General features: G+C 45.1%; 1 protein-coding gene across 9 annotated transcripts in view; it reads left to right on the forward strand.

The window, feature by feature from the left end:
• Positions 1 to 24293, forward strand: part of PPP6R3 (protein phosphatase 6 regulatory subunit 3) — a 148169-nt gene that overhangs the window by 1946 nt on the left and 121930 nt on the right. The window contains exon 2 of one of the 9 annotated variants that reach the window (XM_068260878.1): positions 13162 to 13321. The exons of the other annotated variants lie outside the window; for them this stretch is intronic. The gene's annotated coding sequence lies outside the window, so the exon portion shown is untranslated. The remainder of the gene's footprint in view (positions 1 to 13161; positions 13322 to 24293) is intronic. 9 annotated transcript variants of the gene reach the window in all.

Genomic DNA, 24293 nt, shown 5'->3' on the forward strand with positions numbered 1-24293 from the left:
ATTTTACTGTGGAAGAAATATACTTATTTGTATGTGTTTATATTTTACATTTTAAGATTTGTGTGACAGTGGTCCTTTAAAGGGGAAGGGGCTAAAATATCAGCTTTGACTATATTGCACCCACAGCATGGTAAATAGAAAGCACAATAATACTACGAAAACATCACCTACTGTTGGAAACTTCTGATTAATTGGGTTCCTGTAGCAAATACAGGCCATCACCATTTTAAAAACATAAGCTCAAAAATGGAAAATGCATGCAGTTTCTGTTTTTAGCGTTTGCCATTCTGGGAAAAGTGTACCCAGGTTAACGCGGAACACCACTGTAGTTAGGCCCAGGCCCACTACGAGTGATTTTTCTGCAGCCGCAAAGTGGTTACAGTTCAGCAGTGTTCTCCCCCCCCAAAAAATTTCCATTCGGGTGGCATGAAAAAGTAGCTGGGTGGAGCAATATAAGAATGCAGGGCCGGTCCTTCTGTGCGTGACTGCTTATAGTAAAGGAGGAGGTGAGCCAATGACAGTCTGGTGCTCATCAAAACTAGCCGGGTGGAGCACCTGGCTAAAAGAGCCTGGGGAGAACACTGCAGCACCATGTTTCTGTTGAGATTGGAATGTGATTTTCCCCCTGCAGTCTTTCAATGTGATTGCTTCAGAAATGCTGCATGCAGCGCTTTTGTGATTGCAAAGTTGAGCTGCCATTCTAGGGTTCCACTGTTGGCAACTCTGCAACAGCGGCTTTAGTGGGCCCCAACCCTTATAGAGATGAGGGGTGCCCTTAACCAAGAAGGTGTTGGTGGGGGGGGGGGGTGGGGTGGAGAGTGCCTTTCTATTTATTTGGGGTTGGGGGAGGCTATATATGATTTATGTATGTAAGGACTATTTTGGGTACTTATCCGTTAGCCGGGCGCATCCGGCAGGTGGCGCTAATTATTATTCCCCCTCCAGGCCGCCATGGATAGTAGGGAAAGATGTAACTCTGGTGGAGTTTTGTCACCACCTGCCGGATGCGACCGGCTAACGGATAAGTACCGTATTTTGTTAATGTTGCCACATTTTATCTTGTTTCAACTGTACAGGACTTCTGTGTTAATAACAATGGTAGTTCATATAACAGAAAACAATACATGATCATGCATCTTGTATTGTATAACTTTGATCTATGTTGTATAACCTTGCTATGTTTGTCATCTTTGTATATATTTATTGTCCAGCGCTGCGTAATATGTTGGCGCTTTATAAATACAATAAATAATACTATCCTCTGTGAAGTCTGTCAGAAAATGCCATTTTTCCAGCTGCTCATTTGCTGGCAGTGTTGCGGCATAATGAAAGGATCTCGTTCTTGATGTGGGGTCTTCTTCATTGCACCACTTGATGCCATGCAGCTGTCAATCCCTCACCTCGATTACCAGTTTTGATCCAATGTGCCCCAAAACAGCTGGAAGCTGATTGGATATGACTGTGCGTCAAAAATTAAAAACTTGTATCCCTGCTTCTGATCTGAACAGGCGCATGCAATGCGCCAATTCAGCCACCCTATTGATTCTATTTTTGTAGCTATACAAATACCTCAAACTGTCACATTGTTACTGTGGTGAAGTAATAGGTGATTACGATTAGTTCAGAGACCAGGTGAAGAGGGGGATCCTTCTTAGCAACTCTGCTGACAGATGTGCATTAAAAAATTTTTTTCCTGCAAGGATAATTAATGGGTAAGCACACTTGTGTTCTCCCCAGAATTTTTTATCCAACCGGGTGGCATGAAAAAGGAGCCGGGTGGGGCGAGATGAGAATGCAAGGCCGGCGCTTTTCTGCTCAACTCTGCTTACAGTAGAGAAGAAGGTGAACTGATGACAGCCGGGTGCTCACCAAAACTAGCCGGGTGCAGATAGTGCAGTGTTCTCCCCTGCACTATCTATTCGGTAATCAGCTCGTACTTAAATTTCTGGTACACACAGTGCATAGGTTGAATTGATGATTTCCATCAGATCTGCTCCACATTGAGAATGGGATCTATTTTATGCAGTAAACATGAAAATCTATTCTTTTCCTGATCAGGAGCAGATCAGACGTGACGGAAATTATCACTTCCACCCGTCGATCTGATGGGAAATTGGCTACTTGTACGGTTAGCATACACATGAGGTTAACATGTGACCTGTTCATTACCAACCAATTGAAAAAGTTAAAGGGGCTCCAAGCACCTCTCATTGGCATGCCTTTAACCACCTTAGCGGTATGGACGAGCTCAGCTCGTCCATTACCGCCAGAGGGTGCCGCTCAGGCCCTGCTGGGCCGATTTTGATGAAATAAAGAGCAGCACACGCAGCCGGCACTTTGCCAGCCGCGTGTGCTGCCTGATCGCCGCCGCTCTGCGGCGATCCGCCGCGAGCAGCGGTGAAAGAAGGTCCCCCCAGCCGCCTGAGCACTGCGCAGCCGGAACAAATAGTTCCGGCCAGCGCTAAGGGCTGGATCTGAGGCGGCTGACGTCAGGACGTCGGCTGACGTCCATGATGTCACTCCGCTCGTCGCCATGGCGACGAAGTAAGCAAAACACGGAAGGCCGCTCATTGCGGCCTTCCGTGTTACTTTTGGCTGCCGGAGGCGATCAGAAGAACGCCTCTGGAGCGCCCTCTAGTGGGCTTTCATGCAGCCAACTTTCAGTTGGCTGCATGAAATAGCTTTTTTTTTTATTTAAAAAAAACCCTCCCGCAGCCGCCCTGGCGATCTTAATAGAACACCAGGGTGGTTAAGCCAGATGACTTCCAACAAAGTTGTGCTATGCAGGAGCCTCTTGCAATGGCCATGCGTGTCACTTCCTCTTCCTGCTTCATTTAGTGATGCACTTCTCTAACAGAAGACAGGAGTGACTTGAAAGTTTTAACATAGCCAACATGGCAGCCACCATTTTTAAATTTAATTGTGTGAAAACTATTTGGTGTAGAAAACTATTTGGCGATTCAGGCATCAAATGAAAGGAGCACAAGCTACAGAAGGGTATGCATCCTTAAAGTGGATCCGCAATTAACTTTTACTCCTTACATAAGTGTGTTCCTTTCCTATTGTTTATAGGGCATTCCTCAAGCCAAATACTTTTGTTCTAACTCTTATTCCCTATAAACTAAACAAGCCTCGCCCACAGGTTTTCAGAGAGCCAAGGCATTTTCAGACAGTAGCAAGGGCTCATGGGAGCTCAGTCTGGGAAGGAGGAGATGGAGGTATTTCTAGCCAGAGATTTCAGAGGCAGAAGAGAGGAGGGTAGGTTTTTTTTTTTTTTTTTTCACAGGCTGAGTGCTCAAGATGCGGATAAGCTTGCCTGTTTGTAATGTTTACAAACATGGCTGCTGTCGTATCACAGGAAGAAATAATTATGTTCTATTGAAGCTGTTTGCAGCTAGATTTGCTGTTTAAACTATCTAAACTTTAGATAAGATATATAGACAAGTTACTTCTTATAGTTAGTTTTTCATCTCGGATCCGCTTTAAGTACTTTGCAGTACTGGTCAGAGTCTTAGAGGAACTCCATTGAAAATAATGTAATAAAAAAAAGTGCTTCATTTTTACAATAATTATGTATAAATGATTTAGTCAGTGTTTGCCCATTGTAAAATCTTTTAAATCCCTCATTTACATTCTGACATTTATCACATGGTGACATTTTTACTGTTGGCAGGTAATGTAGCTGCTGCATGCTTTTTTGGCAGTTGAAAACACCTGTAAACAGCTATTTCCCACAATGCAACAAGGTTCACAGACAGGAAACCTCCAGGACTACCACTGTCCTCAGTTTCTTGTGGGAGGGGTTTCACCACAATACCAGTCATACAGCGCCCTCTGATGGTCTGTTTGTGAAAAGGAATAGATTTCTCATGTAAAAGGGGGTATCAGCTACTGATTGGGATAAAGTTCAATTCTTGGTCAGAGTTTCTCTTTAAAGGCATGCCCATGAGAGGTGCTCGGAGTCCCTTTAAACATGTCACCTGATAAATTATGTGCTTTCCATAAATACTTTGCAGGTATTTTGAACGAAATGATCACCTTGTATAAAGAGGTGTCATATACAGTATTGAACAGTGACTTTCGTGAGCATTTTTTTGATTTAATGAATGAGATTTAAAGTGGACCCGAGAAACTTTTACTAATTGCGTAATTGTTCCTTTTTATATAGTTTATAGGGCATTCCTCAAGCCAAATACTTTCTTGTTTTGTTTTAATACTTCAATTCCCTATAAACTTAACAAGCCTCGCCCACAACTTTTTCAGAGAGCCTTGGCACTCAGTCCCATGTAGCAAGGGCTTATGGGAGCTCAGGCTGGGCAGAAGGAGGGGGAGGTTACTAGCCAGAGATTTCAGAGGCAGAGGGGAGGAGGGAGCAGGAGAGGGGAGTGAGCGGAGGGCTGGAGATGCAGTTGCAGCTTGCCTATGTGTAATGTGACAAAACATGGCCGCAGTCATTGTATCACAGGAATAAATAAACATGAAACTGTTGAAGCTGTTTGCAGCTAGATTTGCTGTGTAAAATATCTAAACTTTAGAGAAGGTATATAGACAAGTTACTTGTCATAGTTAATTTTTCTTCTCTGATCCACTTTAATTCTGATGTTAGAGTACATGCACAACTTATTATTGTGGTGCTCTAAATGGGCGTTGTGTGAGCATTGGAGATGGATCAGAATGAGTGCTAATCTTGCAATCCGTAGTATGTTTGAACATGTACAAATGGCAAGCAATGACTAAAAAGTGAAAACTTTTGCCTTGTATTTATGTGGGGGAGGCGATTGTTGTTGTTGCTCACGGTCTTGCCAAAGGTGCAAAAGTTTGGCACAGGACCACCTGCAAATGCTTGGTTCACAGTGGGCATTGCCTTCTCTGTAACAGCAGGAATGCAGCGCTGCACATTATCCGCGCGTTGCACACACCCTCCCTGACGACCGCTGCTACCCGTCCTGCCTGCTGTATCCCTCCAGCATGGTGGCTGCCTCTCCCCCATTGCTGGGCATACGTTTCCACGGACTGGAAACATATGCTATAAAAAAGCATTTTTAGGAAAAACGGGAGGAAGGGAAAAAAAAAGTTTAGAAAAACTGATCCATTTAAAATGAATCCGATCTGCAAGGGACCTAGTGTGGACCTAGCCTTACTGTGAAGGGGAGTCTGAAGTGTTTTTCAAAATAAAGATACCCACCTAAGGAGAGGGAAGGCTTTTGGACCTATAGAGCCTTCCCGGTCCTTTCCCGGTGTCTGCGTTCCCCCGCAGGCTCCCTCGTTAGCAGTTCATGACCTCTTCCTGGTTGGGGAGACTTCGGCAGTTTTTAGAAGCACTCAGACTTCTGAAGACTTAATGTTCACGCGCAAACGCCCTCTCTCGCACATTCCAGAACATTCCAGAACTGCTGGTCTTCAAATGCCCGAGTGCTCCCGAAGACTGCCAAAGTTTCCCGCGGTGGGATATTCAAACGCGCCTGCGGTGGAACGAGGAGACCAGCAAGAGAACGGGAAGGCTCTGTAGGACACAGAGCCTTACCTCTCCGTAGGCGAGTATCTGGTTTGTTTTTTTTTTGTTTTTTTTTTAATGGCTACAGATTCAGTTAAATGTGCAGGTTTTTGCGGTAAAGTACTGCATGCAGTGCATTACAGTGCTGCACGCCAGCATACTGCAACAAAGTCTAAATAATCAGGGATATACCAAAGACACGGAAGATCAAAAATTGAAAAATTACTTTTTCTTTTTTATTTGCAAAAAGGTGCAAAAATATATACACAAATTCTTTAATCACGTAAAAAAGTGCATATAATTGATTGAAAAAAAGGCAACATCGATTTGTTGGTAACCCTTCTTCAGGCTTTAAATATATAGTGAACATCTGCACAGTTGGAATACAAGGTAGAAACTCATCTGGTCAAATATAAAGCCAGGGCAGACCACCACAAGATCAAACAAAGAGCCGCATGGAGACCAGACATCCAAACAGGGATGAACGACTCTGGGGGACACATGTCTCACCCCCCCATCAGGCTGCTAGTATTGGGGAGGAGAGAGAACGGAAGCCGCCGGCTTCATTTTATTAAATTGCCTAACTTTTTGCAACATTTGGCCAGAGACTGCCAGAAAACACATTAATCTTGCGAGGGGAAACATTCCATTTCTAACATTGGCCGCAGCGCAGCGGCCAGTTCGCACATTGGTCGGCCAGAACGCAAAGTGGCCACACTTCGGGTTCTGGCCGTAACCTCACACACTCTCACACACACACTCACACTCACACACACACACTCACACTCACACACTCACACACACTCACACACACACTCACACACACACACTCACACACACACACTCACACACACACTCACACACACACTCACACTCACACACACACTCACACACACACTCACACACACACACACACACACTCACACACACACTCACACACACACTCACACACACACTCACACACACACTCACACACACACTCACACACACACTCTCACACACACACTCTCACACACACACTCTCACACACACACTCTCACACACACACTCTCACACACACACTCTCACACACACACTCTCACACACACACTCTCACACACACACACTCACACACACACTCTCACACACACACTCACACACACACTCTCACACACACACTCACACACACTCACACTCACACACTCACACTCACACACACTCACTCACACACACTCACACTCACACACACACACTCACACACACACACTCACACACTAAATAACATCTATGCTGTAAGAATAAAGCCTGATGAGCCGTGTCACTAATAGATGGTCAATGAGATGGAAATAATTCTGCACTGATGCTGGTTTATGCAAATTTATGCACTCCCTTTGCTCATGAAATCAAATAATTTGATATGTTAAAATTTGGTTTGGTGACTACGAATTAAAGGGTGCCTGAGACGGATGAAAAGAAGTGGGTTTTTTTTGTTTTGTTTATACATACCTGGGGCTTCCTCCAGCCCCCTTCAGGTTAATCAGTCCCTCGCTGTCCTCCTCCACCTGGATCTTCTGCTATGATTCCCGGTAATTCAGCCAGTCAGTGCAGTCCGGCCACGTGCCGCTTCCAGCCTTCCACAGCCAGGAGCATTCTGCACCTACACAATAGTGCTGCGTCAGTGTGGTAAGCTACCAGCGGCGAGGTTTGTGCATGCGCACTACGCCCGACTGGTTTAAGTACCTGGACTCATAGCCAAAAGATCCTTGTGGCGGAGGAGGACAGCGAGGGACTAATTAGCCTGAAGGGGGCTGGAGCTGAGGTATGTATAAAACTTTAATTTATCTCTCAGGTTTCTTTGTTACACAGTAGTACTATACTCTGCATATGCACTCCCCACAGAGCTGCAGGAAATCCACTGAGAATGTTGTGCACATTGATCAGAGGTGTTTTCTATCACCCATAAACCTGGTTCAGATTGTACATGAAGAATGTGTAATAGAGGAAGAATAGCCTAATTCTCCTGCATAGTACCTGCACATCACTCTTACATGTTCCCACAGTTATGTTGCCTGGGGCCTGATAGATGTTCTTTGTCCCTGTCTGTACCTTCTACAAGTACTCTTACCTAGGACTAGTTTTAGTCTGACTAAAAGTATTAAAGGCAGAAGATCAGCCAAATAGCCAGGTAACTGGTATTGTGTAAAAAGGAATAAATATGGCAGCCTCCATATCCCTCTCATTTCAGTCGTCTTTTAAAATTCAAAACACAGAACCTGACTGGCTACTAATACACAATAATATCCCTGGCTGGGACTAAAACTTATACTTTTATTGAATACTCGTTAAAATTAGAGCACTACAAAAGATAAAAACATGATGACTGAATAAATGCTGAGAAGACTAATATAATTGAATGGATAAAGAGCTCCTGTATGAGAGACCTCCAAGTCTTCCTAACAGATCTAAGATACATAAATAACACTACCCCCACCAAAAACCCGACATGTTTCACCTCCCGAAGGAAGCTTTTTCAAGGGAACTATACATAAGTGCTGAGTGCAAAACGTGCTAAGATGCAAAAATATGTACAATCATATCATTTCAGTACATCAAAATAGCGTCATGGCTATATGATAGCAGCCAAACGGACAGCTTCCTCAAACTGATCCTTTTATACAGACACTAGGACCTAGAGGAGGAGCTGAAGTCACCTGACATACCTGCCCACCTTTGAGATATATCCATTGGTCCATTTAACCATCAGTCATTTTGCCCACCAATGAGGGGCCAGTGCCATACCTACCATATAACCAGTTTCTAGTCCACAAAAGCCTAATTCCACTCCAGAATAGCTCTTGATCAATATGCGCACATACAAATGACCAAACCGTCCCATTTGCGTAATCGCTAGCCCACTAGAAAAGGTAATTTACCCGCAGATCGTATTTGGGCGCCTCTGATTGGTCAGGCTAGGTCACCTGGGTTGGTAATCGCCGCTGGCCAATAGGAAAGGAGCGGGATGACGTCGTACAGAGACCAACTGGAGAGGCGCTGACTGGGGGCGTGGCAGAAGGTCCATCCGCATCCCCACTCAACCAGTCACATACAGGAGGCGTGAACACAGGGCGCCATGACGTCACAGGCTCAAAATAAACAAACATACAAAGATCTTTAGCACGGCGAGCGCCATCTTTGTTTACATGTTGCTAAGCAACTCTGCTGAGCCCAGACAGTGGTATATATATCAGGAAAACGTTATCCACAGGCGAAACCTAAACTCACCCAGCAGGTAGAAATCAATAGATATTCTCACAGATAAAATAGGGTAAATACCCACGGGAGAGACGCATAGCAATATGTTCTAACAGACATTCACATAGGTACGCATAGAGAAACATTGTTTTTACACATATGGACATTTGGGAAGAGATGTCCACATACAGCAAACGTCTCCAATTACAGTAGGTACAAATGATGATAGCACTGGGGTCCCCCAATGGTGAATGAACCCAATGGGTACTCAAACAGTAAAAGGTAAGTATTAACAGAGCAGTGTCATCATTTTAAATCCACAAGGGCAGTTTCTTGGACAGAACAGAACAAAAACAAAACACATCAGGGGGCCCATGGCGAGTCTCCCTGCGTTATTGGTCTATTATATGAGATTGGTACCTACTTCCTTGTGTTTTGTTTTTGTTCTGTTCTGTCCAAGAAACTGTCCATATGTGTAAAAACAATGTTTCTCTATGCGTACCTATGTGAATGTCTGTTAGAACATATTGCTATGCGTCTCTCCCGTGGGTATTTACCCTATTTTATCTGTGAGAATATCTATTGATTTCTACCTGCTGGGTGAGTTTAGGTTTCGCCTGTGGATAACGTTTTCCTGATATATATACCACTGTCTGGGCTCAGCAGAGTTGCTTAGCAACATGTAAACAAAGATGGCGCTTTAGGTTCGCCGTGCTAAAGATCTTTGTATGTTTGTTTATTTTGAGCCTGTGACGTCATGGCGCCCTGTGTTCACGCCTCCTGTATGTGACTGGTTGAGTGGGGATGCGGATGGACCTTCTGCCACGCCCCCAGTCAGCGCCTCTCCAGTTGGTCTCTGTACGACGTCATCCCGCTCCTTTCCTATTGGCCAGCGGCGATTACCAACCCAGGTGACCTAGCCTGACCAATCAGAGGCGCCCAAATACGATCTGCGGGTAAATTACCTTTTCTAGTGGGCTAGCGATTACGCAAATGGGACGGTTTGGTCATTTGTATGTGCGCATATTGATCAAGAGCTATTCTGGAGTGGAATTAGGCTTTTGTGGACTAGAAACTGGTTATATGGTAGGTATGGCACTGGCCCCTCATTGGTGGGCAAAATGACTGATGGTTAAATGGACCAATGGATATATCTCAAAGGTGGGCAGGTATGTCAGGTGACTTCAGCTCCTCCTCTAGGTCCTAGTGTCTGTATAAAAGGATCAGTTTGAGGAAGCTGTCCGTTTGGCTGCTATCATATAGCCATGACGCTATTTTGATGTACTGAAATGATATGATTGTACATATTTTTGCACCTTAGCACGTTTTGCACTCAGCACTTATGTATAGTTCCCTTGAAAAAGCTTCCTTCGGGAGGTGAAACATGTCGGGTTTTTGGTGGGGGTAGTGTTATTTATGTATCTTAGATCTGTTAGGAAGACTTGGAGGTCTCTCATATAGGAGCTCTTTATCCATTCAATTATATTAGTCTTCTCAGCATTTATTCAGTCATCATGTTTTTATCTTTTGTAGTGCTCTAATTTTAACGAGTATTCAATAAAAGTATAAGTTTTAGTCCCAGCCAGGGATATTATTGTGTATTAGTCTTTTAAAATTCCTAAGCGTCGCCAGTTAAGAGATGCATTTTATGTTACAACAAGATTGTAATATGCAAATTAGAGGAGTCTGAGTAGATGGAATACTAAACTGAGGAGTCAGTGGGTTTTTGTACCGACTCCACAGCCCTGTGGCAGCCTCCATATCCCTCTCACTTCAGTTGTCCTTTAACATCAATGTTTCTGAATCAGAAGCAGATTGGACAGGCTGGAAATTATCAATTGAAATACAGGTTATTGTTCCCAGTGTATATACTGTTGACATTGGGTTGTCACTTTTCTGTGTGTGTGTAGATGTATATTATTGCTATCCAGCTGGGGACAATGATCAAAATTTGAGAAACAAAAAGTACATAGATGTATACGCTAGCTTTTTATTATTTTATATCGCATCTATGTAAGATCTCAATATTGATCGGGTCTCTTGCTTCAAAGCTGCCATGACATCTGCTTATGTGTATGAGGGAGGCCTAAAAGACTGTGGATCAGGGCTGTGGAGTCGGTACAAAAATCATCTGACTCCAACGCCTACGTTTATGAAACCGCCAGCTCCAAGTACCCAAAATGGGTCTAACCTCAACTCCAACTCCTTCCTTAGCCTAATATTTACAGGACTGTAGATTTGGTACAAAAATTATCCGACTTAGTTTATGAAACCACCGACTCAGACTCTAGTCAAAGAACATCCTAATTGATGCGGATATTGAGATATTGAGGAATTTTATCCTTTTAAGGCTTGGTTCACATCCACACCAGATCTCAAATGGACAACCAGAGTGGACTGTGAAGTGTCTGCTCTAGGTGTCTGTTGTGGTTTGCTTGGAGTTTAGAGTAGCTACCTTTCAACTATGGGTTTCTAGGGGAAATGCATCCGCTTGTCCATAAAAATTGTGCTGGTCGGAAATTTCAATTGGGCTATGGAGTCAGTACAAAAAAAAAAAAATCAGAAAATTTGAAATCAGACTGACTCCAGGTACCCTAAAGAAAAAAAAAACAAAAAAAAAAAACTCTTGACTCCACAGCCCTGGTGCTTGGCACTGCAGCGCACTGAATTTATCCTATTAACATAGGATCTGTCGACTGTCAGTCTGTAAGATCCAGTAAAACAGACAGACGAGTCCGTTTTGTGTTCTAATGTGAGCTGAGCCCAATTCTGAGACCAATAGCATTGTATGAGTTGATATGTATAATTATTATGCAACGCAACAGAGTACTGTGAATTGGCTCCTTTCACACTGGGGTGGTGCAGTATTTTTACCGCACCCCGCCGCAGGGCAATGAAAGTCTAAGGGCCCGTTCAGATCACAAATGCGGATGGCCATGCGTGCGGAACGCGTGCGGATCACAACGCGTACGAACGCACGCCATCCGCGTTTGTGTGCGTTGCGTGGCTGATACCATCACTGAAAAGTGAATGGGACAGCCGCGCGGTTTTGCTAAATCTGCGTGCAGCATGCGTTCCCGGACCGCACAGGTCCGGAACGCATGCAGTGTGAACATCAGACACTGCACTCTATGCACTGTCTGATGTCGTGCGTGTTGGCCTTCTGCACGCGTTTCCAAAACGTGGCTGGAAACGCGTGCAGTCTGAACGGGCCCTAAGACTTTTATACTTACACGGTACGGCGTGAAGGAATTGACGTTTTCACCGAATCCTGATGCAGGTCCAAAACTACATTAACGATGTGTCTGCTTTTGGCGTCCTGGAGTCATGTAGTCTATGGCGATGTGTGGATTTTAAAGCAATTACCAGCGCGGAAGCGTATTTCAACAATACGCTTCCGCATACCCGAAGCAGGAAGTGACGGCAAGCGTACATCACTTCCTGCTTGGCCAGTGGCGAGAAAGGGAACATTACACAATAGCGTGGTGTTCCCTGAAAGCTGGATTTTGACAGTGCAATGCAGTGTGTTGGGCGCATCGCCAATGCTGGTTTACAGTGTGAAACCAGCCTGAGGGTCATGGATTGATCGTTAGTATGGAATTTTAGAGGAAGAAGTGCTGTACACTCTGTTGGTTATAGCCGAACAGCGTGCACTGTTCTTTTGGAGAGGGAAGGAGCAATGAAGAGTGGGATTCTGTACAACTGGAAGGAGGGTAGTTGATCTCATTTGGTGCTTGTCCTTAAAGGACTTACGAGGCGAAACGCCGAAAAAAAGTTAATCACTTGCCTCATCTGTTAAGGCACGGCGGACGCCGTCCGCGCCCTCCGTGCCGATCCGCCGGGTCCCCCCGCTTATTAGCCCCCCGGGCCGGCTGCCGACCCCACGGCCCGGGTCGGGCTCTCTCGCCTCTCCCAAGATGGCTGCATCCTTTGCCCGCGGCTGCGCAGTCCGCATAGCCGCGAGTGCGGCTGCGCAGCTCTAGGGCCAACCCCTCCGTTCCACGCTACGTAGTGTGGATCGGAGGGGTTGGCCCTAGAGCTGCGCAGCCGCACTCGCGGCTATGCGGACTGCGCAGCCGCGGGCAAAGGATGCGGCCATCTTGGGAGAGGCGAGAGAGCCCGACCCGGGCCGTGGGGTCGGCAGCCGGCCCGGGGGGGGGGCTTATAAGCGGGGGGACCCGGCGGATCGGCACGGAGGGCGCGGACGACGTCCTCCGTGCCTTAACAGATGAGGCAAGTGATTAACTTTTTTTCGGCGTTTCGCCTCGTAAGTCCTTTAAAGGAAACCAGAGACTGTTTAAACTACAGCTTTGGTACTTACCCAGGGCTTCCTTTAGCACCCCCCCTTTTTTTTTTTTTTTTCCTACACTTAAGTATCCCTTTTTAAAGTGTACCTGAGATGAATAAAATTTATACTTACCTGAAGCTTCCTCCAGCCCCATTTAGGTCAAGGGCTCCCTGGGCCGATCGTCCGCTGGCCCAGCAACTAGGGCATGCGTGAATGAGTGCGACTGGACAAGTTTACCGGGCTGGCCAGCAAAGGACCAGAGTAGCCTGGGGAGCCTGTGGCCTGAAAGGACCTTGAGGAAGCCCAAGGTAAATATAAATGCTTTTTATTTTTTCTCTCAGGTTTCTTTTTAAAGGGTACCTGAAGTTACATGATGAGCTAAATGTATATGCACGTCATGGCACCTCCGGCATCCTCGTATAACTTCCGCTGTCACTGCAGTGGCAGTGGAAGTACAAATAGAGGGCGCTCTATTTGAACTTCCGTTGTCACTGGTGTGATAGCGTAAGTTATACGCAGATGCCGGTGTAATGACTGATTGCGCTGCCCGGAAGCTCCCTTCCACACGGAGTAGCACGCATGCTCAGTGTGAAGTTAATTATGCTGCTGATGGTAAAATAATAAATATCTCCGCTTCCTTACATCCTACACTCCTCAAATTTCCAGGGTAGGGAGGGGACCCCCAGAACTACCTCTATGCCAAATTGCAGCCCCCACCCCGCTGGTTCACGAAATAGGTTTCTGTAAACTATCTCGTGAACCAGCGGGGTGGGGGCTGCAATTTGGCATAGAGGTAGTTCTGGGGGTCCCCTCCCTACCCTGAAAATTTGGGGAGTGTATGATGTGTGGAAGCGGATATATTTCATATTTTACTACCAGCAGCATAATTACATAGGAACTGTGGCCGCACAGTCTCCTACTGCGCATGCGGAGCAGCGCAACTCCACAGGCAGCGTAATTAGACACAACACCGGAGCCTGAGGTGCCACATGACGGGGACATCACGCCCGGGAGCCAGCCTCAGGTAATGTATGCCGGGGGGGACAGGCGGCAGCTCAGCAGATTGTGAATCGGTTTCAGGCTGAAATCGATTCACAATCATTTTGCAGTAAAGGCAGCCATACGATCCTTATCTGATCAGATTCGATCAGAATGGGATCTGTCTGTTGGATCTGATGGCAAATCGACCAGTGTATGGCTACCTTAAGACCAGTTTACCTTAGTGGAGAAACTCTGTCCAATTCATTGCTGGCTGAGGCACATAGGGAGGTTGATTCTTTGCAAAGGTGGCCCCGAACAGCCCTTCCAACCGAGAACCATCTTGTGTATATATACAGGACTTTATGGTACAATTATGGTTTGTCTTGTGAAAAATTGGCAAATATTGTCTTTGAGAGGATAATACCTGGAAAAAGTGCGAGGTTCCTAGTTTAATGTGTCCCAAGCTTTACTCCTAATCCTCTTGAACTGTTCACATTGATTTAAAGGGACTCCAAGCAGTGCAGAAACTATGGAAAGATGCATATCATTTTAAAGCTCTCTTTCTCCTCTTTCCAATGATATATAAACCGCAACCTGACGCCTTTTAGTTTTTGCTATTTTCGCGATTGAAATTGCCGCGACCGCGATTTCAATCGCGAAAATAGAGAACTAAAAGGTGTAGGGCGACGATTTAGGTGTCGCCAGAAAGAGGAGAAAGAGAGCTTTAAAATGATATCCATCTTTCCATAGTTACTTGTATTACACAGGACGACACTTTCCCCAGTGTCAGCAGCTCCATTCAGCAGAATGGAGCTGCTGACTTTAGGAAAAAGTCGCCCTGTGTAATACAAGTAACTATGGAAAGATGGATATCATTTTAAAGCTCTTTTTCTCCTCTTTCTGGCGACACCTAAATCGTTGCCCTACGCCTTTTAGTTTTCTCTATTTTAGCGATTGAAATCGCGGCCGCTGCAATTTCAATCGCGAAAATAGTGAAAACTAAAAGGAGTAGGGCGGCGGTTTATATATCATTGGAAAGAGGAGAAAGAGAGCTTTAAAATGATGTGCATCTTTCCATAGTTTCTGCACTGCTCGGAGTCCCTTTAATTTGAAACCTGCCCCTTTTTCCTGTGCTATTGTATGGAGCAGTTACCTACACAAGCTCATTTTTTTTTTTTTTAAACTCCATTGGATGTATGTAATGTACATAGTGTATTCTAATGGCTAAACTGTATGGAGAATTTACAAAGCTGTATTAGGCCCAGTTCACATTAGCGTTTATTTGCGGTCCACAAAGTCTGCGAACGAACGATTAAAGGTCCATTGTTAATCAATGGACCCGTGTGCACTCGTCCGTTCATCCAGATGCGGTCTACAGTCTGGAATTTTCCAACATGCTCCAATTTTCCGGACCGGCCCTCCGTCCACCGCCGCCGGACCTGATCCGGACAAGAAATCCAGCACAATACCTGAGGGGAAACGGAAGTGCACAACATACTTCCAGATGAAAGCCGGACGTCCTACCCCACTTCCTGTGGGGTTCTCTATGGTGCAGGCGGCCATGTGAATGTACCCAGCGCCGGACAGCCCCCAGTCTCTCCACAGCCACCCCAAAACACAGCGGAGGACGGAAGGACCCGACCATCCAGACGCAGGGCCTTGCGGGACGAGGAGGATGATGTCCGCACAGCAGGCTCTCCCCAAGAAGGAATCCAGCACTTTTCCAGACCTTCCAGGCCCCTCTTTGAAAACGGAAACTGATCCAGGACGCATGAAGAACAGAAGAAGATCCGGATGAAAACTGAACGTGACCTGACCGGATCCTGATGGCCTCCTGATGGCGAACGGATGTCTTCAGAACGGACTGGACCCGTGCCACCGGTAAGTATTTCATCAAAACGCAAGTGTGAACCGGGCCTTAGGGTTAATTTACTAAGGCTATATAATTGTTGCCAGAAATTCATAGATTTTGTGTGTTTAGTCTAGGAATAACCAGGGCTGTGGAGTCGGAGTAGGAGCAATTTTGGGTACCTGGAGTCTTGAGTTGGTGTTTTCATAAACTGAGGAGTTGGATGATTTTTGTACCGACTCCACAGCCCTGGGAATAACTGTACAGATATGCTGCTGTGTACTGCTCTATGGAGAGGGAATGTGTGAGCAACTTGGGGAACATTAACTGTAGGGGGGGGGGGGGGGGAGAGTATGATGGGGTGAGTTTCTACATGGGGAGGTCAAACATTGAGAGGGGAAACTACACGTTTTGTATTTTCCTCGTGAAAAAAAAAATCATTTAAGAGAGGCATTTATAGTGCGTATGAGCTTAAAGGACAATTTAGGCGAGAGGAATATGGAGGCTGTTGTATTTTATATCCTTATAAGCAATACTAGTTGCCTGGATAGCCTGGTGTTCCTCTGCCTCAATACTTTAAGCCATAGACCCTGGACAAGCATGCAGCAGTTCAGGTGTTTCGGACATGGTCAGATCTGATTGGGTTAGCTGCATGCCTGTTTCAAGAGTGTGATTCAGATACTACTGCAGCCAAATAACAAATAAATCAGCAGGGCTGCCAGGGAACTGATATTGTTTGAGGAAATAAATATGACAGCTTCATATTTTCTCACTCAAGGTTGGAGAACTAAAGTTGTCCAGCAAGCCTATTATTACATTCATTTAGGCCTTTCTCCCAATTACAGTCAATAGTAGACAAGCAAAACGCAAACTCCTGTGTACTTTGTGTGAATTGGGTTGGTTTTTTGGGGCATTAGCAACCTTGCATTCAGTTATACTAAATGGACAGAGATGCAATCATGCCAAGAATGCAGCCTATGCAGTGCGAGAGTGATTTTGGAATGGACTGGCACTAGAGAGCTACAACATGGGCTTTCTTTAAATAATAGAGGAGTCCTAGTATTGCTTGTAGTTGGAGGCAAAGTTTTGCAACACACATTCTCTTGTTTGCATGGTTTCCTTTGAGCACTGTGGTTTCTTCCCATATCCCAAAACTTGCAGGTTAAATGTTTGCTCCAAAAATTTACATTAGACTACAATAGGAAAACAAGCCAATGACAATAGTAGAGATTAGTGTGAGTTCCTCTGAGTGACGGTGACATGACTATATGCACTATGCTGCTGAAGATGTTAGTACTATATACTCAATAAAAAGATTTTTAGAAGTGAACCTGGGATGATTAAAAGACATAGGCAGAGGCTTCCAATCTCTTTCTCGCCTCACCATTGCTGCACATGGACCCTCAGAACTTATCTGACAAGCTTGTTGGATACGTTGGCCGTGCTTCTCGTTTTGTATGAGCGTAGCCAGACTCGTGCAGGTGCCGTAAGGCCGCGCTCGTGCTCAGAGTGTGGCCACTAATTGTCAGAGGGTCCCGGCCAGCGACAGTGGTCTCAGAGGACGTAGGTGGTCTCTGGGGGAACAGACTTCCCTCTTTTGTAAGGAAGTATCAATTTTTATTATAAAAATGCCTCGTTTACGTTGAAAGAAGGCCTGAGGTGATTTGAGATGTGTATGTACAGTGACAAAGAATACAAATAGCTAGGCTGTGTTCCATGCATGTGACCGTTTCTCTCCAGTCAGGACTTATTTTGATTAAGTCAACTCTCATGTATAAGGGATTAAAGGGACACCGAGCAGATTGTTAAAATGAAAATTTGCACTTACCTCCAGAGTCCCATCCCTCCCTCGTCGCCGCCCCCCCCCAAACACCACTCAGCGTCCTTTGGTTTCCCCTCTGTGTTAAATGTGCAGTTCGGTCATTCGAGACCCGCGCAGGACACTTATGGCAACGGGCGCATGATCAAGCCGGGTACACGGGACGGGCCATGCATATGCAGTTGCGCACGTCTTCAAATAAAGTCATCGGGCTAAAGGGGCTGCCAGTGGGGCAATGAAGGGGACCCAGAAGATGCCGAGGGACCTTGCGGGTAAGTGCAGTTTTTAATGAACGGTCTGCTCAGGGTCCCTTTTTTTAAAGAGTAACTGTTAGGCATAAAATCCAAAATCAATTCTCTATTAGTAGCAGATCAAGAAGTAAAATGGATTTTAACCAGGCAATTCTAAAGTTTAAATTCAATCTTACTTTTTTCCCAATAGATTGATTCCCCATGTCCCCAGGCTTTTCTCGTACGACTGCCACAGAAGGGAAGTTGCAGTGCATGCTAATTCCGCCTGATTGGCTGAAGCCTCCCATTTTTTCCTCCCACACCTCTGTTCTCCCCTATGATTGGCTGCCTTTTTTTTCCCCCTTCACTTTGTGTGGTCGCAGCTGCTAGGGCGCGGGGAGGGGGGCCAGGTGCTGGAATTCTCGTCTACACTCTGCACTACTACCAGTGGTAGTGCAGAGTATAGACGGGAACTCAATAGACTAATAAGTTATAACGGCCATACAGCTCACCACCACCAAAACAAGTGAGGGGATGGCTATCAAATGGACATATTCAAAAGGACTGTATCGCACCTAGCCACAAAATGGTGTGCTCTAGCGTTGTCGTATATATTTTAATGAGGATACTAATCGTCACAAGCGGTCATCCAAATATCAATAAACATATGATATACACACAGTTCTATTGAAAAAAAAATATACAGAGAAGATCCCTGACCCACTCAGGATGTACAATTCCAAGATAATGGAGCATTGCATGTGCAGCCAAACATTAACCATCTTAGCGGTATGGACGAGCTCAGCTCGTCCAGTACCGCCAGAGGGTGCCGCTCAGGCCCTGCTGGGCCGATTTTGATGAAATAAAGTGCAGCACACGCAGCCGGCACTTTGCCAGCCGCGTGTGCTGCCTGATCGCCGCCGCTCTGCGGCGATCCGCCGCGAGCAGCGGCGAAAGAGGGTCCCCCCAGCCGCCTGAGCCCTGCGCAGCCGGAACAAATAGTTCCGGCCAGCGCTAAGGGCTGGATCGGAGGCGGCTGACGTCAGGACGTCGGCTGACGTCACTCCGCTCGTCGCCATGGCGACGAAGTAAGCAAAACACGGAAGGCCGCTCATTGCGGCCTTCCGTGTTACTTTTGGCCGCCGGAGGCGATCAGAAGAACGCCTCCGGAGCGCCATCTAGTGGGCTTTCATGCAGCCAACTTTCAGTTGGCTGCATGAAATAGTTTTTTTTTAATTTAAAAAAAACCCTCCCGCAGCCGCCCTGGCGATCTTAATACAACGCCAGGGTGGTTAATAAAGGGGCCTCAGTCTCTCTACATGGTCATTGGGGGTGATGTTTGATGTTGGGGTGACTATGTATAAAATGGGTTGACTGTGTAAAAATGAGTTGGTCCACCTTAAGCTCTGATCACAGCCAATATTCTTCTTGGCATGGACTCAACAAGATGCTGATATCATTGCTGAGAAGTGTTGGCTCATGCTGACATAATGGCAGCTCTAAAGCAAAGTACCTATGGGCAGATCTTGGCCAGATTGGGGATCTCCGCTGACGATTGACTTGAACAATCTTCCATGATTTAACCCAATATGGTGGCCGTTTATAAACTAAGGATTGCCGTGGAGGGGCATGCATTGTGAAACATTTAGCGAATAGACATTAAACTATGTGCGATATCGTGGAAAAATAATTCAGAAAAAGTGTTGTGTATGGGTTTTTAGTTGGGTCAGATTGGATGGTAGAAAAATACTTGCAAAGGGTGTCTTCAAACAGATATCAAAAAATTATTGAAAAAGCATTATCGGCAACCACACAAAAACACCCCCTATCCCCTCCCCCTAAAAACGATACATGGCCGTGAATTGCACAAGTCAGCTGACCTTACACACTGTCATACACACACCGATTAGGCAACAGCTCTCTCTAAGACTAAGCACTAGATATGCAATATCATCACAACACCTTTCCACTAGTCATATTACAGAGGTATGTCCATAAACTGTTACTTAGGCCAGAGTATATGCATTCCACTAGTTGCATAGCCTGCACTAAAAGGGTCCTGTATTTGTTGTGTAGCTAGTCCACAACCGGTCGTCATATAGAAAAGGCTTGCAAGGGGTGCAGTGTAAAGCCATGCAGTTCATATGTGCCAATGCAGCAGTATAAGGCAGTGCAGTTTATGTATGCCAAGGCAGCAATATAAAGCAGTGCAGTTCATGTGTGCCAATGCTGGAAGGACACTATGCGTCCAAACCCAATAGCCAAACTCCTTAGCGGTGATGGTATGAGATGGTCAGGCAAATAAACTTCCAGCTAAACAGCAGAGTATTGATCAGCAGCATCATATGACAGCATATCATAATGGCGGGCCGACGCTCTGCTCAATCACCTCGTAACAACAGTCTGTTAGACGTTTGGTATATAAACTAACAGTTGCACAAGTTGCCCTGATGGCTCTCACCACTGCTGGGCGCTACAGCACCTTCCGCACACCGCTGCTAGAGACCTCCAGTTGATCTATCTTCCGCACATACAATCCGGATGGGGGCAGATCCAACTGCGGGACCACAGGCAGGGCTAACAACGTGGAACGCTGACTCTGCGTGATAGTGTCAGCGGCTCGTCCCGTCCGTGCCACGTGACATGTTTCGCTCGGCTCTACCAAGCTTTTTTCAAATGTGGATGTGGACCCTTTTAGTGCAGGCTATGCAACTAGTGGAATGCATATACTCTGTGTAAGGTCAGCTGACTTGTGCAATACACGGCCGTGTATTTTTAGGGGGGGATAGGGGGTGTTTATGTGTGGTTGCCGATAATGCTTATTCAATAAATTGATATTGGTTTGAAGATACCCTTTGCAAGTATTTTTCTTCCATAGTTCCTTTGTGCCAAGGGGTGGCTCCCTCAAATTGACGATTTGGGGTTTACAGAACCGTTAATGCCCTAGCGCTTCCCAAATCTTTTATTCAGATTGGATGGTGGCATATCCAAGCTTTGAAGTGATCTTTTAAATACCACAAATGATCAATATGATTGAGGTTGGGGGCCTGAGCTGGCAGTGGAAGCAGGTTAAACCCTGTTACTCAAAACCAATTTGAGACTGATCGAGCAGGCCCCACCCACAAGGCGTCTTTTGCTATTTTTTTTTGGGTCATAGGAAAGGCACTCTTGGTCTCCTGCTGCTAAAGCCCATCCTTTGCAAAGTCAGTTTTGTTGTGATATGCTATGTAATGCACCTGCATTGAATTCAGCTATTTGTTGTGATGTTGCCCTACTGTTGCTGCGGACTATGCGTGCTACGGACTATGCGTGCTACACTCCTTTCACCCCCCTCGTGATGTTGTAGAAGCGCACGTTGATGTCCACAGTGTAGTGCTGGGAATACACCCTACAGTTCTCTTGGATTCTTCTGTTAGATTTTTCTGTGATGCTGGGATTACACGATATTTTTTTTTTTTTTGTAAGAATTGTTCCGATAGATGCCTTCGATAATAAAATTCCGACATGTCCGATGTTCCGCTCGATTAGTTTCCGCTTGATTTCTTATAGAAGTAAATGGAAAAAAAGATAAGAAAAGCGAGTGGAATATAAGAGACTCAAGCAGAAAATCGAATGGCTAATAGCTCACTCGCTGAATCTAACGCAAAAAACGTATCGCGTAATCCCAGCATTAGATTTTCTGTTGGAATGCATAATTGAATTATTTTCTGTAAAGACTGGTCATTATCTCTGGTGCATTGTCTTCTGGTTATCTCCTGCTGAGTAGAACCATGCCCAATTGCTAGGCAGATAGATGGTTAGATAATTTCCAACATGTTGGAAATTGTCTATCTGGCAGGTAAATCTAACAGAAAATTGTATGGTGTATTCCCAGCATAATGTTGGGAATACACCATAATGCTGGGTTTACACCATACAACTTTCTGTTATACTGGGCATACACTGATAAGATTATGACCCGGATCGAGCCGCTGGCTCGATCCCGGCGCTTCCCCGCGGGCGCTACTTATCTTCCGCTCGATTCCCCGCTATTGTTTGCCCGCGGTGATCTAGCGGGGAATCTATCCGGCGGGTCATCGGACCTGTCTGATATTATCAATCGAGCCATCAGCGGCTCGATTGATAAGGAGCAAACGCTCCGTGTATGCCCAGCATTAGATTTACCTGCCAGATAGATAAAGTTCAACATGTTGGAAATGTATGTATCTTAACGATCTATCTGCCTAACAATTAGGCATTGTTCTACTCAGCAGGAGATAAACAGAAGACCATGCATCGATTGTGTAAACCCAGCATAATTTTATTTTTATTTTTTTTCAGCAGATAGTTCGATAGATCATTTCTAACATGGCCGATCTAATGCTGGGTACACACTCTAAGTTTTTCTGGTCGATTTACTGTCAGATCGATTATTTCCAACATGTTCGATTTGCTTTTCGATCGTTTTCCGAGCATTTTCCGATCGATTTCCTATTAAAGTGCACGGAAATCGATCGGAAAATGCTCGGAAAACGATCAAAAAGCAAATCGAACCTGACAGTAAATCGACCAGAAAATCTCAGTGTGTACCCAGCATTAGTTTTAAACGTTCTTCGGATAGATTTCTCATTGAATTGAATGGAAATTAATAAGAAAATCGATCGAAAATAAGATCAGACAGTAAATCATCTGAAAAATCTCATTGTGTAGTCCCAGCATCAGTCAGTGAAGATGATTGGTCAGTTGTTGCTACTTTGCGTGTTTATATTGCATACTACCACATTTTTTTTTTTTTTTTTTTTTTTTTTTTTTTTTTTTTTGTGTGTGTGGTCTAAAGCAATAAAATGCTTAGTGTGAAATTAACCTTCTTGTTCAGTTGTTTGGGCAGCTTACTAGTTAGTTCTTAGGGCTCTTTTCCACTATGAAATGCGATCGCAATCGCGTTTCAATTTCCACCATGGGATTGCGATTGAGCTACTATACTCATTATAGTCCAGCTCAATCGCATACAAAACGCGGCAGGACGACCATTGCGCTTTGACCAAAATCGCATCGCAATCGGATCGCACTAATGGAAATTTCTGCTGCATTTTCCATTCGTTTAATGTACCTTGCGATTTGCGATCAGAAGCAAATCGCAGGCTAGTGGAAAAAGGCCCTTATTTCCACTGGGTGCCGCGTGAGTTTATGAAGCAAAGATGCAGCTAAGTTGCTATGGCCGTTACATGCACTGCTGTAGGGATTTGGATGTGTGCAACAGAGAACTGCAGCAAGTGATGTGGGTGTCTTTAATTTGAAGCAGTTCTCTGTCTGGCTCACATGCAGGGAAACCCTGCATATTTGGATATAGTGAAAACAAGCTTGCCTGATTTCTATAGGGGTACTTGCATGCAGGGGCTTTCCTTATCTCAGATTGTCTGCACAATAATACAGAGGCCTTGTTAATTAGTGGTGTTCAAAGGATACAAGGCCTACTTGAAAAAAAAAAAAAAACCACTGAGCAATCGGTCAGTGGTGTTTACCATCTGTACAAGAGTGCCTGCTTCTTATCTATGCATATATTATGGCCTGTTCTGTTGAAGTGTTTGATCTACTTTGTCATGCAAAACTTCTTTTCCTTTCAAGCTTTATCATATGACTTTGTCTTGAGCCTAGTCTTTGGATAACAAAATATTACACTGGAGTCAGTGTTCATTAACCTCAGCAGGAAAGGGAAACCTTTTTAATGAAAAATGTGATATTCCATATGAACATGCTGTCTTTACATGTGTAGTGTTGCTCTACAGTAGCAGCAGATGTGTTGTAAAGTCAGCTTTTTTTTTTTTCCCCCACCACCCACAGGGATCTGTCCTAAGGTCCCTCCCCCCACTAGTGTTAATCACGTTTTCAGCGACACACAGGATTTCATGATGGGATAAGACGTTATCACAGGAGCCCTAGTGGTCGGAACGCATATTGCCTTCCAATCGGTTTCAGCACACCAATCATGCAAGCTGTGGTCGCGATCAGTGGGCAGAAACCGACCGAATTTGGGCAGCAGCCCGACTAGAAGGGAGCCTGTGAGGTATGGTAATTACAACTTAACACACTATTTCATGATATCTGCCACCACCACTGGTATGGCCCAGTGGACCCTACTGACTGACTGACTGACTGATCCTGCAAATAAGAACGGTTAAACACACACTATTCTGTCTAGCTAGCAACAACCGTAGCGTCTCTTCAAAAGTCTGGGTTAAATTTGTGTGGCTGAGTAGCAGGGTAGCGGAACAGTGAATGACTTTGATAAAGTCTTAATTCACATGCAATATAAATAATATATACAGAAAATTATTAAAATCAACAATTATTGAAACCTTAATAGCCAGTATGAAATAAAAAAGGAGAAAATACTTGGTTTGTGGAAATATGTCCGTTCTGGG

This window comes from Hyperolius riggenbachi, chromosome 11, assembly GCF_040937935.1.
Source record: "Hyperolius riggenbachi isolate aHypRig1 chromosome 11, aHypRig1.pri, whole genome shotgun sequence".
Taxonomy (NCBI): domain Eukaryota; kingdom Metazoa; phylum Chordata; class Amphibia; order Anura; family Hyperoliidae; genus Hyperolius; species Hyperolius riggenbachi.